Consider the following 17,878-nt stretch of genomic DNA (forward strand, 5'->3'; position numbering starts at 1 on the left):
TTTAATATTTTTAATATAAAAAATAATTATTATATTAATTTTATTATAAAAAATATATTTTAAAATATATATATATAATATATATATAAAATATATATATATATTACTATATATATATATTATAATATATAAAATTTTGTGTGTGTGTGTGTGTGTGTGTGTGTTTATATATACTGAATATCTGTGTATATGTGTTTGCATCTCTCGTGTAACCATTAGAAAAGAAAACAAATTATAAAAAAGTTATTTATTTTGCAAGAAGTCCAGAGTATTGTGCCCATCACCGAGAGAACCATTTTTAAATTTTGAACCATTCTGACGCCTTTTACATTTCGTGGTCTAGGAAGTCCGCTGACAATTTGGTTCGCGTGTTAGTTCCTTGAGGACGCGAGAACCACGCTGATTGGAGAGTAACCTTGGTTCTGCTGATTCCCTTTCAGTTGGGTGTTGTACTGGTTGTAGAAGCGGTTGTTGTACTGGTTCTGAGGACCGGATCCATAACGGGCCAGGTAGTTTTGGTTCTGGCTGTAGAGACTTGGGGGAAAGGGGCGGTTCAGGTTCTGATTGATGCGGTTGGTTCCATAATGCTGGAAGTTGTACCTGATATTGTTGTTGCGACTGGAAAGGCTTTGATCGCGGTTCTGCTGGTACTGGTAGCGGTTCTGTTGGTACTGATTGCGGTTCTGTTGGTACTGTTTCTGGTAAGACTGGTCGCGGTTCTGATAGGACTGATCGCGGTTCTGGTAGGACTGATCACGGTTCTGCTGGTACTGGTTAAGATTCTGCTGGAACTGGTTGCGGTTCTGGTATACATTAAAATTCTGGGAGTACTTATTGCGATTCTGCTGATACCGGTTACGGTTCTGCGAAAATTGGTAACGGTTCTGCTGATTCTGAGTGCGGTCCTGTTGGTACTCGTTAAGATTCTGAGAATACTGAATGGGTTTCAGCTGGTACTCATTGTAGTTCTGCTGGTTCTGATAGCGGTTCTGTTGGTAATCATTGCTGTACTGAGAATATTGGTTGCGGTTTCTCTGATATTGATTGCGGTTCTGTTGATATTGATTGCGGTTCTGAGAATATTGGATGTTTTCCAAGTTCTGGTTGCGATTTTGTGAGTATTGGTACTGGTTACGATTCTGTCGGTTTACATCGTAGTTCTGTGAGTATTGGCCACGATTCTGTTGGTACGGGTTGCGGTTCGTTGGTAGTTGCTTCCCTGTTGGATAGCACTGTACTGCCTGGTCTGAGCCTGCAGTCCCCTGCTCCTGTCCCTGGAAAGCCTCGCCTGTGTACTCCTTGCGGACGGTGGCCTGGAAGCCTGTGCCGGGAGCCACCGAGTAGTCGACCACACGCAGAGAGCCGTCGGGGTCCATGACCGAGTACTGACCCACGACCACGTCACCTCGTCGTTCCTCTCGAGCAGACTTCATGTCCCCAGTTGATTTGGCGTCGACCTCGTAAGCCCAAGCGTAAATCCGGATTCTGCAAACATCAATGGTAGTAAAAAAAGAAAAGAAGAGAAAAAACGTACTACTATTGGCTTATAACGAAAAATTTTAAAATATATATGTATCAAGAAATCAGTGGGATACTAACTGGATCATTGTATTCGACTTGGCCAAGACTGTATTGCAGGGCCATCTCTTCAGAACGTTCTTTGAAGCCTTGGGAGAAGGCTTGGTGGTTCCGGAGGAGTTCTGATGAAGGCTGGAGTCCCTGCTCCACCTCCACGCCTCGTGAATCCAACATATAGGAGCCATCCTGTGCCGCCACCCTTAGGGTAGCGCCTACACATAGTAATATCACCAGTGCTAGCTGCAAGAGGTTAAAGATAAAAAAATATAGAGTTAGATAATTGAATTGTATGTTATACAGAACAGGGAAAAGAAAGAAATACCTATTTTGTACCTTCATGGTGAGGAATACGAGGCTGATGCGGCGACGTCGACGGCGACCGCTTTATATAGCCAAGCAGTGGCCCCGCCTACCCCGCTCTCGAAGTCTCGGATATCCTGCAAGGTCGGTCCGTCTGCTATCCTCATCCCTATCGCCTGTTTTTATGGCAAGGACATTCCTCCTTGTAGACCATCGATCGCAATTCAGATTTCATTTGAAAAAAGTTTTTCAATGACAGAATATAACCTATATATAAAGATGGAATCAAAGCAAGGTGAAAACTTTTCCAGACCCATGCTTTCATAAAACCCATGGCAACACACACATATATGTATATATGCGTAAATATGTGTGCATGTGTGTTTTTTATGTATGTGTATGAGTGTGTGCACTCATTCACATTCATAAACAAGTATATATGAGTGGCCATCTTCATGCATGTCATGCATTTGCAACGATGGCGGTTGTTCTTTTATCTAAAAAGAAAGAAAGAAAGAAATAAAAAACGTCAGTTCTCTCACAGCACCGAAGAAATCTCGCAAGTGGACAGCCATGATTTTCGGATGGATGAAATGTATTATCTTTTCACTTGAAAAGTTTACTACGTTATAAAGTGTACTGGTCTTAAAACGATCCTAAATGTAACCAGCTGCTTCTGTACTAAAGATGATTTTCGTTACACTTCCATCCATGCCTGTCTGACAACATCAAACGGTTCTCGTAGTCTTTTGTGTTGGCGTTTTGTTGGTCTTTTTTTTTCAGTGTTACCCTGCATGCCGGGTTTTTTGCATCACACTGAGTGTTAGAATTTAGATATATTTTATTGATTGTAATTTCATATTTCTTGTGTTCCATTATTGGCGCACAAGTGTTTATTTTACTACGCAGCAGGGTGTTGAGGCTGATGTACTTGCAAATATTTAGTGGAAATACTTATAATATTAAATGTTTCCAAAAGGATATATATATTTTTTTTTTTGTAATTTCTGTCCCTTTTTCCACACATTTCCATGGTAGTGACTCTATGGGGCGCATTTATACTGAAGAAATAATAAAATCTCTCAGGGCTAAGATAGAAAAATCTTTTTTTCCACAGTCGAATTTAATTCTGCGCGACCCCGGGGTGCACAGTAATCAAAAAAACGAAGGGAAAAACAAGAAAACTCACGACTATGCCGAGGCCTTTTAACTGTCTTGTTTCTTCAGGCCTTCGGCATATGCATGTTTTCTTATCCTCCCTACTTTTTGTTTACTCTCTCCAGCCAAGAATTCTGAACGGGTATACAGAGCTGATGAAAATTAAAACTCCAACACTGGCTCACTGTTAACACCATCTCGGCGATGGCAATAACCTTTCGCGAATCTGATATACTTGCATGGATTGAGATCAGTAGCATGATTTTTTTGATTTGGATTCGACTGCAATCGTCTTCGGCCTAACGGCATTGCAGATTATACCTATGTCTTCCAAAATATGACTATGAACTCCAGGGCACATGTTAGATAAAAGGTAAAGGATACGGTTATACCTCCATACGTCTGGTAAACTTTAGCATGTTAGAAGTTTTCGTGTTCTCATTATCATTTACTTGATGTCTTGTAAGAAAATATATATATATATATATATTTATTATATATATAATATATATATATATTATATATATATATACAGTACACACACATATTGTACATATTTTTAAAAATCACACACACACACACACACACACACACACACAAAACCAAACACACACAAAAAACAGAAAACAACACAACATAGCACACACACCACCCCAATATTAATATTTAAAGTAAAATTTATTATAATCCTCTATCATACTAATTATGCCACAAAACCACACACCCCCACCACCACACATAAACATATAATTTAAATTCTATTATATTTAATATACATTTATGTAAAAAAACACACCACCCATATATTAATATAAATATATGTTTAAAATATATATTATAATAAACACAAAACAAACACCACAACCAAATAAAACAAAATATATATATATCAAATTAATATATATAAATTATTAAAATATATATATATTATATATATATAATATATATATATATATATATAAATTTATAACATAAAAATATAATTAATTTATAATACTATATAAATAATTTATTTCTAATATACCAAAATATAAGTAAATTCAATTTCTCTTGTATATTGTTTTTTTATTTTTATTTAAATTTTTATATTTTTCACTTATTTTTATACCAAAATAAAGAAAAGAATTATAAAAAACTTATTTTTTTGCAAGTTCAATTTTTTGTTTAACCCCCCAAAGTTTTGTTTGACGCTTTTATTGTGGTTTTGAATTTGTTGGATTTTGGGTTTCCTTTTTTAGTTCCCTTGAACCCGAGACCACCTGACTGGAATCCTTGGTTCTGCGGGGCCCCTTTCATTGGTTTTTTTGGGGGTTTTTTTTTTAGGTTCTAGACCGGGCCCCCAAGGAGGGGTATTTTGGTTCTGCCCTTTTCGGGGGGGCTTTTCGGTTTTTTGTTAAAGGGGTTTTTTAAAACGCGGGAAATTGTCCTGATATTTTGTTTGTGCGGGGAAAGGGCGTCAGGTTCTGCTGGTACTGGTTGCGGTTTGTTGTATTTGATTGCCGTTCGTTGGTACTGTTGCGGTTCTGTTGGTACTGTTCGGTTCTTTGGTACTGATTGCGTTCTTTTGTACGGGGTTCGGGTAGGACTGGTCGCTTTTCGGGTTAAACTGATCCGGTCGGGGGGGTACGGGGTTACGGTCTTTTTGCTGTGCGGTTCTGGTAGGACTGATCGCTTCTGATGGGATTTGGTCCTGGTTTTTTTGGGTAGGGTATTGGTACATTCGTTGTACTGATTGCGTCTGGTACTTTAAAAGTTCCGGAGTATTGTTGCGGTTCTGCTGAACGTTTACGATTCTGTAAAAAATGGAACGGTTCTGCTGATTCTGATTTTTGTCCTTTGGTACGGGTTGATATTCTGAAATACTGAAAGGGGTTTTTCAGCGGTACTCTTGTATTCTGCGGGTTTCTGATAGCGTTCTTTTGGGTAATCATTGCTGACTGAAATTTGGGTTGCTTTTTTTCCTTGATATTGATTGGGGTTCTTTTTGAATGTTTGGGGTTCTGAGAATATTGGTTACTTTTTTGGGGGTTTTTCTGGTTGCGATTTTGTGATTTTGGGTACTGGTTGCTTTTCTTCTTTTACTGTTTCTGTAGTATTGGGCCCGGTTTTCCCGGTACTGGTTTCGGTTCTGTGAGACTGCCCCGGGTTCTGTTGGGATGTTTGCGTTTTTTTGGTAGTTGCTTCCCCGTTTGATACACTGTACTGCCTGGCCTGAGCTGGCCCCCTGCTCCTGCCCTTGGAAAGCCTCCCGTGTACCCTTGCGGACGGGGCCTGGGAAACCTTTCCGGGGCCCCCCGATATCGCCCCGCGCAGAGACCTCGGGGGCCATGACCGATACTGCCCACGACCACGTCACCTCGCGTTCCCCTCGAGCAGAAATTCATGTCCCCGGGTTTATTTGGCGTCGACCTCGAAGCCCAACGTCTCCCCCGGTTTTTGCAACAACATTAAGTATTAAAAAAAAAAAAAAAAAAAGTAACTACTGGCTTTGAAAAAAGAAATCTGATAACATATTAAAAAAGGGTCTAACTGATCTTGTATTCGACTTGGCCAAAACTGTATTTTCAGGGCCTCTCTTTAGAGCGTTTTTTTAAGGGTTGGGAAAGGCCGGTGGGCTGGGAGAGTTCTGACAAGGTTGGGTCCCTGCTCCCCCCCTCCAACCTCGTGAATCCAAATATAGGGGCCATCCCGTGCCCACTTCAGAGCGCGCCCCCCACCATTATTACCAAGGGGAGCTCAAGAGGTTAAAAATAAAAAAAATAAGTCGATTATTGAAATTTTTTTTAACAGACAGAAAGAAAGAATATTCTCCCCTTCTTCCTTTTGTGAGGGAAAGAGGGTGATCGGGCGAACCATTTATATAGCCAAAACAGTGACCCGCCCAACCCCCCCAGGATATCCTACAAGGTCTATTCTGCTTTCCCTCCATATCGTTGTTTACAAACATTTCGTAAAAATTAGATTTTTATTTTGAAATTTTTTAAATTTTATTTACAAAAAAAATCTACATTAGAAAATTTTCCAGACCCATCTTTTCCCAAAAAACCCGTGGCTTCACAAAACACCATTATAGATAAATATGTAAAACGAAATGTGTTTTTTTGTTTTATTTGTGTAGGGTTGTGTTTTTTGAGTGTTAATTTGTGTATATTTGTGTGTATAATATAAAAATGGATAAAGAGTATTATAAGTGGCCGTCTTCAAAAATGAATGTCATACATTCAAAACCGAGGGTTGCTTTTTTCAAAATAAAAATAATAATAATAATAAATAAAAAATAATAAATAAAAATTTAAGTCAATTCTTTAAACAGAAACGAAGAAAAAAGGGCAATGAAAACCCATGATTTTCAAATGTTTAAAAGGTTTTTATTTTTCCCTTTTGAAAAAGCAAACAACGTAAAAAATTTTAACGGGATCCTAATAATGATCCCTAAACTTAAAATATCGTAGTTTCCCCTGAAATGTATCATATTATAGTCCCCCCTAAAAATTTGGGCCCCTATCAGGGCTTTGGGTTTTTAACGGGTTTTTTTCTTTCTCCCCACAGTAAATATTTTTTTGATATGTTATTTTTGTAAAATTTATTTGTTATACTTAATTGCGAATTTTTGGGTTTTTTTGCATACTTTTCAAAATTTTTGTAAGTCCTCAGCCCCGTTGTTATAATTATTCACGTAAAAAAAATATGCAAATCTCAAGCAAGCAAGCATTTTCCCAAAGCACAAAAAAGGGAAATTTATTTTTTGTAAACCCATTATACATATCCCTCAAAAACCCGCCCTTCCCCTTGCTGACGGAAACTTTAAACGGGAATGAATAAAAGTTTTGGGTTTAAAAGTGTTTTTTTTAAGTCCCCCGGTCAGTGTTGGGGCTGATGTTCATAAAATTTTTTTAGTAAACTTTTAAAATTATTAGATTTTTCATTGAATTTCTGTCCCATTCCCTTCCCACACTTTTTCCCCAAGGGTTGTACCATCAAAGGAGTGTAGTAATACTGAAAAAATATTTCTATCTCAACCCTAAATAGATAAATCATCTTTTTATTCCACAGTCAAAATAAATACTGCGCACAGGGGGTTTGAACATTAAAAAAACCAAACGAAGGAACGAAAAAGGGGTAAAATTTAAAAAAAAACCCAACGAAGGGACGACTATGCCGGGGCCCTTTTGGGCAGTCCTTGTTTCTTCGGCCTTGGGCATATTCATGTTTTTCTTACCCTTTTCCCTACTTTTTGTTTTTTTTTCTCCAGCATAAAATTTCTAAAATTTTTCTAAACTTTTGATGCATCCTGGCTCACCTGGAAAAACCATCTGGGCGATAGAAAAAAATCTTTTTTTAAAAACTACGATAAACGAATATGATATACTTGCAGGGATTAATATAAAGTAAAACTTTTTTTTATTTGGTTTCCCGACTGCAATCGTCTTCCCCAACGAAAAGAAAAATTTATCCCTATGCTTTCATATATTGGAGTTAACCCAGGCCCCGAAATTTTTTGGGAAAAAAAAGGAAAGGAAAATCGTCCCTGGTAACTTTAGCATGGGGGTAAAACTTTTTGAATTGAAATGTTCTTGATCATTACCCTTTTCCCTTTGATTCTTGTAAAAAGGGAAAAGTTTATATATATATATAATATATATATATTTTATAAAAATATATATATATATAATGTTGTTTGTGTGTGTGTGTGTATCTGAAATATCAAATCCATCTCTCTCTCTCTCTCGTTTCTCTCCTCTTCTTCTCTCTCCTTATATAAAATTATATATTATAAAATTAATATTATTTATATAACATTTTATATATACATAATTTTACATACATATTTTAACATATATCAAAACATATAAAAAACATATAAATATTTTATATATATATTTAATATATATAATATTATATATACATTTTAATATATATATATATATATATGTTTTATATATATTTTCTCATATATATAATATTATTTTTGTGTTGTTTTTGGGTGTGTGTGTGTGTGGTGTGTGTTTGTGTGTGTGGGGTAGCATTATTTATTTTAATAATATAAAATATTTATTATATTATATATTTTAATTATATTAAAATTAAAAGACAGAAATTATATATATATATATCCATATATATATATATATATATATATATATATATATATATATTTTAAAAATAATACATCCCCTAAAAATTATTTTTATATATATAATATTATTATATAAATATATTAATTTATATGCCAAATTTTCCCTATCCCTTGTTGTATATATATATATATTATTATTATTATAAAAACATACATGCATATGAACATTATGCTATTTATATATATATATTATAAAATATTATATTAAAATTATATATATATATATATTTTGGTATGTTATTTAATATATATATATATTTATTATATATATATTAAAATTATATTTTTATTATTTTAAAATATATACTGTCTCTTTATATATAAAAAATATAAAATTATATATTATATATATATATATAATAATATTAATATTTATACTTTCATACACACACCACACACACACCCCACACCACACCCCACACACCCCACACACACAATTTTTTATAAAATATATATATATATATATATATATATATCCATATATATATATATATTTTAAAATATATGTAATATATTATATAAAAATTTATATATATATTATATTATATATTTTTAATGTATGTTTTTATGTTTTGTAAAATTGTTTTAAAATTTTAAATGAAAACTTTTGAAAATTTTAAAATTATATGTTATTATATATTTATATATTTTAATTATATTTTATATATAAGAAAAGGGGAGATGAGAAGAGAGAGAGGAGAGAGAGAGATGGTTTGTTTCAGAAAAACACACACACCCCAAAAACCATTTATATTTATATAATATTTTATATTATATTATATATAATTATAATCCCTTTTTTTCTTCTTACAGACTAAAGGGAAAATTATAATGATAAAGAACTTTCCCAATTTCCCAACATTTTTTTTTTACCCACATGCAAAAGTTACCAGGACGTATCCTTTATTTTTTTATCTAACATGTGGGGAAACCTGGGTTAAATACCCCTTATATTTAAAAACATAGGTAAAAATTTTGTCTGCGTTTGGCTGAAGACGATTTCAGTCGAATTCCCCAAAAAAAAACAAAGCTTGCTACTCATATTAATTTCCCCGCAAATATTCATAAATTCGTAAAACGTGTTAAATAAAGATTATTGGGTATCGCCGAGATGGTGTTTTCCAGGTGAGCCAGTGATGCATCAAACCCTTCAGAATTTTAGAAAATTTATGCTGGGGAAAAAAAACAAAAGTAGGGAAAGGGTAAGAAAAAATGAAAAATGCCAAAAGGGCCCCCAAAAAACAAGACTGCCCAAAAAGGGCCCCCGGCATATCTCCCTTCGTTGTTTTTTGGGGTTTCTGTTCACCCTTGTTCGTTCCTTTTGTTGTTTGTTAATGTTCACCCGGTTTGCGCAGTATTCTTTTGGGCGTTTGGAAAAAATAGAACTTATTTATCATCTTTGATTTAGATAGATTTTATATTTTTTTTAGTATTACACACTCCTTAGTGGTATCACCTTGGAAAAGTTGGAAAAATGGGGCAGAATTACAATGAAAATCTAAATTATAATAGTTCCTACTAAAAAATTTTATGAAAATTAACCTCAACACTTTACCGCGGACCAAAAAAACACTTTTTAAACCAACTGTATTCATTAGTCATTAAAGCTTTCCGTTTGCAGAAGACAAACTAGAAAGGATTTGGATAATATGAAGGGTTTTAAAAAATAATTCCGTTTTTGGGGGTCTTTGTATATTGCTTGCTTGCTTGAATTTGCATATTTTTTACGTGAATACTTTTATTTCAACGGACTGAGGCTTCAAAAATTTTGACAACACTATCAAATAAAAAACATTTGTCAATTAAGTATAACAATAAATAAATTTTTCAAGTACACATATCAAAAAATATTTACTGTGGGGAGAAAAAAAATAAAATAAACCAGAAAACCGTGTGAGGCCCAAATTTTTGGGGGGACTTAAAAATGATACTTTCAGGGAAAACGATATTACTAAAAGTTTAGTCATTATTGGATCTTTAAAATTTTAAATTTCGTTGTAGCTTTTTTTCAAAAAGGAAAAATAAAACCTTTCAATTTATCGAAAAACATGGTTTTTTTCCCCTTGCGTTATTTCTTCGTTTTCTGTTAAAAAATTGACTTATTTTTATTATTATTATTATTATTTTTTATTTTTTTATTATTATTATTATGAAACAGCACCGTCGTTTTGGGAAAGTAAAGAAAATTCTTTATGGGCGACGGGCCCCTTATAAAATACTCGTTTAATTTCCCTTTTTTATATATATACACAAAAATTCACAAGTTTAAAAATCAAAAACCACATACACAAAAAAAACCACCACACACTACCCTTACATATAAACTATATATTTTGTGTTGTGAAACCACGGGTTTTATGAAAGCAGGGTTTTGGGAAAAATTTTTTAATATGTAATTATATTGTCCATAAAAATTTTAAAAAATTTCAAAAGAAAACTGAAATTCGATTTAAAGTTCTTTCCATAACAGACATTTTGGGAGAATGGCCCGACTGACTGACCTTGTGGATTTTCCCCGGGCGGTCGGGAAACGTGGGGGCGGGGTCACTGCTTGGGTTTTAAAGGGGGTCGCCGTTGACGTCGCCGCATCAAACCCCGATCCTTCCCTCATGAAGCAAAAAGTGGAGAATTTTCTTTTTTTTTCTCCCGTTTTTGTGTAACATATAATTCAAAGATCTGACTCTATTTTTTACTATCTTTAAACCCCTTGCCGCTGCCATTGGGAATATTAGGGGTGTGTGGGCGCTGGGTCTGATGTGGCGGGACAGGGGTGGCTCCCATATGTTGGATTCACGAGGTGTGGAGGGGGACAGGGGCTCCAAACCAAACGTCAGAACTCTCCCAGAACCCCAGGGCCCTTTTCCAACCTTCAAAGAACGCTCTTAAGAGAGAGCCCGAAAACAGTCTTGGGCCAAATCGGAAAACCATTCCCAGTTAGTTTCCTCACTGCTTTTTTTAATTTTGTGTATCAATTTTTTCTATTCACAAGCCCCTAGTAGTACGTTTTTTTTTTTTTTTTTTTTTTTTTAATCACTTAATGTTGTCCCGCAGAACCCGGGTACGCTTGGGCTTCGAGGTCGACGCCAAATCAACCGGGGACATGAAGTTTTCTCGAGAGGAAAGCGAGGTGACGTGGTCGTGGGTCCGTACTCGGTCATGCCCCCGGCGGCTCTCTCCGTGGCGACTACTCGGTTTGGGTCCCGCCAGGGGTTTCCCGGCCCCTGTTTCCCCAAAGGGGTTTCACTGGGGAGGGTTTCCAAAGGGGGACAGAGGTCAGCTCAGGCCCGGCATACAGTGCTACCAACAGGGAAGGGAACTACCAACAGAAAAAGCAACCAGTACCAACAAATCGTGGCCAGTACTCACAGAAACCCCAACCAGAAACCCGGAAAACCGTTTGGGCCCTCTCACAGAACTACGATGTAAAAAGACGAAACGCAAAACCCGTCCAAACTCCCAAAAAGCCAAACCCGAACCCGGGAAAAAATTAAAAAAAAATTTTTTTAAACCCGCAAACAATTTTCAACAAAACCGCAAAACCCTATCAAGAAAACCCCAACCCAAAATTCTCAGTTCAGCAATGATTACCACAGAACCGCTATCAGAACCAGCAGAACTACAATGAGTACCAGCTGAAACCCATTCAGTATTCTCAGAATATCAACACGTACCATCAGGACAGTAATCAGAATCAGCAGAACCGTTACCAGTTTTCACAGAATCGTAACCGATATCAGCAGAACCGCAATCATACTCCGAGAACTTTAATGCATACCAGAACCGCAATCAGTACCAACAGAATCGCTACCAATACCAGTACCAACAAAACCAGGACCAGTCCTATCAGAACCGCGATCAGTCCTACCAGAGCCGCAACCAGTTCCAACAGAACCGTAACCAGTACCAGGCAGAACCGTCGATCAGTTCAAAAGATACCAGAACCAGTACAACAGAATCGCAATCATACCAAGAACCGAATCAGTACCAACAGAACCGCAATCAGTACCAACAGAACCGCAATCAGTACCAACAGAACCGCAACCAGTACCAGCAGAACCGTGATCAAAGCCTTTCCAGTCGCAACAACAATATCAGGTACAACTTCCAGCGTTATGGAACCAACCGCTTAATCAAAACCTGAACCGCCCTTCCCCCAGTCTCTACAGTCAGAACCAAAACTACCTGGCTCGCTATGGATCCGGTTCTCAGAACCAGTAAACAACCGCTTCTACAACCAGTACAACACCCAACTGAACAGGGACCAGCAGAACCAAGGGTACTCTCCAATCAGCGTGGTTCTCGCGTCCTTAAGGAACTAAACGCGAACCGAAATGCCAACGGACTTCCTAGACCACGAACTGTAAAAGGCGTTCAGAATGGTTCAGAATGGATCTCTTGGTGTTGGGCAAAAAACTTTGAACTTGCAAAATAAATAAGTTTTTTATAATTTCTTTTCTTTTATTTTGGCTACTCGAAAGATACACTGTAATCACACATATACAACCACACATACAATCACACACACGCAGTCACACACACACACACATATATATATATACACAGATAAATTGATTTACATATATGTATGCATATAAACAGATCAATGTATTTATATGTATATATACATTCACATTATATGTGTGTATATGTGTAAATATATATATATATATATATATATATATATATATATATATATATATATATATATATATATATATATATATATATATATTATATTTAAATATATATATATATATATATATAGTATATATAATATATTATATATTATATATATATATATATTTTTTTTTTTGTGGTGGGGTGTGGGTGTGTGGGGGTGGGGGTGTTTGTATATACATACATATCTATATGTCCATATAATGTAGATATATATTACAAATACAAGTGTTTTTTGTTATGTATATATAGTGTGTGTGTGTGTGTGTGGTGTTACAAATGATATAGTATCGATAGACGGATTGATAGATAGACATTCACATGTATATGTATTATGTCGTGCGTGCGTTGTAGTCTGTGTGCATATGTGTATGTTTTTTAATTATATATATATATATTATTTAATTATACATATGTTGTGTGGGCTGTTGTTTGTGTGTGTGTGTGTGTGTGTGTGTGTGTGTGTGTGTGTGTGTGTGTGTGTGTTGTACATATATGTACATATATGGTGTGTACTGATATTTTAAATATATATTATATATATATTATAATATATATATATATATATATATTTTATATATTTCTTCTTACAAAACATCAAGTAAATGATAATGATGAACACTGCAACTTCTAACATGCTAAAGTTACCATGACGTTGGAGGTATAACCGTATCCTTACCTTTTATCTAACATGTGACCTGGATTCATAGTCATATATTGGAAGACATAGGTATAACTGCAATTTCCGTTAGGCCGAAGACGATTGCAGTCGAATCCAAATCAAAACAAATCATGCTACTGATCTCAATCCATGCAAGTATATCAGATTCGCGAAAGGTTATTGCCATCGCCGAGATGGTGTTAACAGTGAGCCAGTGTTGGAGTTTTAATTTGCATCAGCTCTGTATACCAGTTCAGAATTCTTGGCTGGAGAGAGTAAACAAAAAATAGGGAAGGATAAGAAAACATGCATATGCCGAAGGCCTGAAGAAACAAGACAGTTAAAAGGCCTCGGCATAGTCGTGAGTTTTCTTGTTTTTCCCTTCGTTGTTTTGATTACTGTGCACCCGGTGTCGCGCAGAATTAAATTCGACTGTGGAATAAAACAGATTTTTCTATCTTAGCCCTGAGAGATTTTATATATTTCTTCAGTATAAATGCGCCCCATAGATGTCACTACCATGGAAATGTTGGAAATGGGACAGAAATTACAAAAAAAAAATATATATATATATCCTTTTGGAAACATTTTAATATTATAAGTATTTCCACCTAAATATTTGCAAGTACATCAGCCTCAACACCGTGCTGCGTAGTAAATAAACACTTGTGCGCCAATAATGGAACACAAGAAATATGCAGTTACAATCAATAAATATATCTAAATTCTAACACTCAGAGTGTGATGCAAAAAACCAGGCATGCAGGGTAACACTGAAACAAAAAGACCAACAAACGCCAAACACAGACTACGAGAACCGTTTGATGTTGTCATGACAGGCATGGATGGAAGTGTAACGAAATCATCTTTAGTACAGAAGCAGCTGGTTACATTTAGGATCGTTTTTAAGACCAGTACACTTTATAACGTAGTAGCTTTTTCAAAGTGAAAAGATAATACATTTCATCCATCCGAAAATCATGGCTGTCCACTTGCGAGATTTCTTCGGTGCTGTGAGAGAACTGACGTTTTTTATTTCTTTCTTTCTTTCTTTTTTAGATAAAAGAACAACCGCCATCGTTGCAAATGCATGACATGCATGAAGATGGCCACTCATATATAATTGTTTATGAATGTGAATGAGTGCACACACTCATACACATACATAAAAAACACACATGCACACATATTTACGCATATATACATATATGTGTGTGTTGCCATGGGTTTTATGAAAGCATGGGTCTCGAAAAGTTTTCACCTTGCTTTGATTCCATCTTTAATATATAGGTTATATTCTGTCATTGAAAACTTTTTTCAAATGAAATCTGAATTGCGATCGATGGTCTACAAGGAGGAATGTCCTTGCCATAAAAACAGGCGATAGGGATGAGGATAGCAGACGGACCGACCTTGCAGGATATCCGAGACTTCGAGAGCGGGGTAGGCGGGGCCACTGCTTGGCTACATAAAGCGGTCGCCGTCGACGTCGCCGCATCAGCCTCGTATTCCTCACCATGAAGGTACAAAATGGGTATTTCTTTCTTTTCCCTGTTCTGTATAACATACAATTCAATTATCTAACTCTATATTTTTTTATCTTTAACCTCTTGCAGCTAGCACTGGTGATATTACTATGTGTAGGCGCTACCCTAAGGGTGGCGGCACAGGATGGCTCCTATATGTTGGATTCACGAGGCGTGGAGGTGGAGCAGGGACTCCAGCCTTCATCAGAACTCCTCCGGAACCACCAAGCCTTCTCCCAAGGCTTCAAAGAACGTTCTGAAGAGATGGCCCTGCAATACAGTCTTGGCCAAGTCGAATACAATGATCCAGTTAGTATCCCACTGATTTCTTGATACATATATATATTAAATTTTCGTTATAAGCCAATAGTAGTACGTTTTTTTCTTCTTCTTTTCTTTTTTTTTACTACCATTTGATGTTTGCAGAATCCGGAGTACGCTTGGGCTTACGAGGTCGACGCCAAATCAACTGGGGACATGAAGTCTGCTCGAGAGGAACGACGAGGTGACGTGGTCGTGGGTCAGTACTCGGTCATGGACCCCGACGGCTCTCTGCGTGTGGTCGACTACTCGGTGGCTCCCGGCACAGGCTTCCAGGCCACCGTCCGCAAGGAGTACACAGGCGAGGCTTTCCAGGGACAGGAGCAGAGGCTGCAGGCTCAGCCCAGGCAGTACAGTGCTATCCAACAGGAAGCAACTACCACCAAACCCGCAACCAGTACCAACAAATCGTGGCCAATACTCCAGAACTACGATGTAAACCGACAGAATCGTAACCAGTACCAATACCCCACAAAATCGCAACCAGAACTTGGAAAACATCCAATATTCTCGAACCGCAATCAATATCAACAAAACCGCAATCAATATCAGAGAAACCCAACCAATATTCTCATACAGCAATGATTACACAGAACCGCTATCAGAACCAGCAGACTACAATGAGTACCAGCTGAAACCCATTCAGTATTCTCAGAATCTTAACGAGTCCCAACAGGACCGCACTCAAAACAGCAGAACCGTTACCCAATTTTCGCAGAACCGTAACCGGTATCAGCAGAAACGCAATAAGTACTCCCAGAATTTTAATGTATACCAGAACCGCAACCAGTACCACAAACAGCGACCAGTCTTACCAGAACCGCAACCAGTACCATCAGAACGCGATCAGTCCTACGAGAACCGCAACCAGTTCCAGCAGAATCTTAACCAGTACCAGCAGAACCGTGATCAGTCCTACCAGAACCGCGATCAGTCCTATCAGAACCGCGACCATCTTACCAGAACAGTACAACAGAACCGCAAACAGTACCAACGAACCGCTACCAGTACCAGCAGAACCGCGATCAAGCCTTCCAGTCGCAACAACAATATCAGGTACAACTTCCAGCATTATGGAACCAACCGCATCAATCAGAACCTGAACCGCCTTCCCCAAGTCTCTACAGCCAAAACCAAAACTCCTGGCCGTTATGGATCCGGTCCTCAGAACCAGTACAACAACCGCTTCTACAACCAGTACAACACCCAAATGAAGGGGAAACAGCAGAACCAAGGTTACTCTCCAATCAGCGTGGTTCTCGCGTCCTCAAGGAACTAACACGCGAACCAAATTGTCAGCGACTTCCTAGACCCGAAATGTAAAAGGCGTCCAGAATGGTTCAAAATTTAAAAATGGTTCTCTCGGTGTTGGGCACAAAACTCTGGATTTGCAAAATAAATAACTTTTTTTTAATTTTTTTCTTTTCTAATGGTTACACGAGAGATGCAAAAAACATATACACAGATATTCAGTATATATAAACACACACACAATACACACACACACATATTTTATTTTTAATAAATATTTTATATATATATATACAAATATATATATATATGTATATATATTATATAATATTATATATATATATATATAAAATTTTATATATATATATATATTATAATAATATTATAATATTATAATATATATAAATTATAATTCATTTACAACAAAAAAATAAAACAAACCCCCAACCAAAACCCCACAAACCCCCACAACACCCACACACCCCACACACACACATCAACACACACACAAATATATATATATATATATAGTATATTATATATTATATATAACTAATAGTATGATGTATATGTATATATGTATACATATGTATATATGTATACAAACATACATACTTGCAGAAGTAAATATGTAAACACACGCACACCTACACACACAAATGTACAAATATATGCATATATATATATAGACACATATGTTTGTATATACATATATGTATATGTATACACAAATATATACGCATAGATATGTAGACATATATGTGTTCATATATATGCGTGTGTGTGTGTGTGTGTGTGTGTGTTTATGTGTACGTGTTATAAATAGATAGATACAAATAGAGATAGATAGATAAAAAGATAGACAGATTTACATATGTATACATTTGTGCGTGTGCTGCGTGTGTGTGTCTGTGTGTGTGTGTGTATGTGCATGCTATATATATATAATATATATAATATATATATATATATATAATATTATATATAATTTGTTTTTATGCATATGAACATTATGCATATATATATATATTGCTACGCCAGTGGGTCTTTGTCTCTGTGCGAAACATGTGGTTAACATGAAAAGGTTGACCTGGGCATGTGTTAACATGAAGGGACCTGGGCAAACATGACGCAACTGGCTGTGAGAGGAGGAGCGAGGAACAAGCCAAGAGACGCAGTTGGGTGCTGCTCCTGTGAAGACCTCATGTGTGCCCTTGTGACCTGATAAAGTTTGTTTGTTTTGCCTGTTATAAGCTGTACGTGTTAGAT

At 36.2% G+C, this 17,878-nt stretch overlaps 3 pseudogenes; 2 read left to right on the top strand and 1 right to left on the bottom strand.

The window, feature by feature from the left end:
- Positions 1 to 323: 323 nt before the first annotated feature.
- LOC119574497 lies at positions 324 to 1,923 on the bottom strand (annotated as a pseudogene).
- Positions 1,924 to 11,210: 9,287 nt separating this feature from the next.
- On the top strand, positions 11,211 to 12,620 carry LOC119574023 (annotated as a pseudogene).
- Positions 12,621 to 15,022: 2,402 nt separating this feature from the next.
- LOC119573796 lies at positions 15,023 to 16,637 on the top strand (annotated as a pseudogene).
- The last annotated feature ends 1,241 nt before the right edge of the window (positions 16,638 to 17,878 follow it).

The sequence above is a fragment of the Penaeus monodon genome, chromosome 6 (assembly GCF_015228065.2).
Source record: "Penaeus monodon isolate SGIC_2016 chromosome 6, NSTDA_Pmon_1, whole genome shotgun sequence".
NCBI classification, from domain to species: Eukaryota; Metazoa; Arthropoda; class Malacostraca; order Decapoda; family Penaeidae; genus Penaeus; species Penaeus monodon.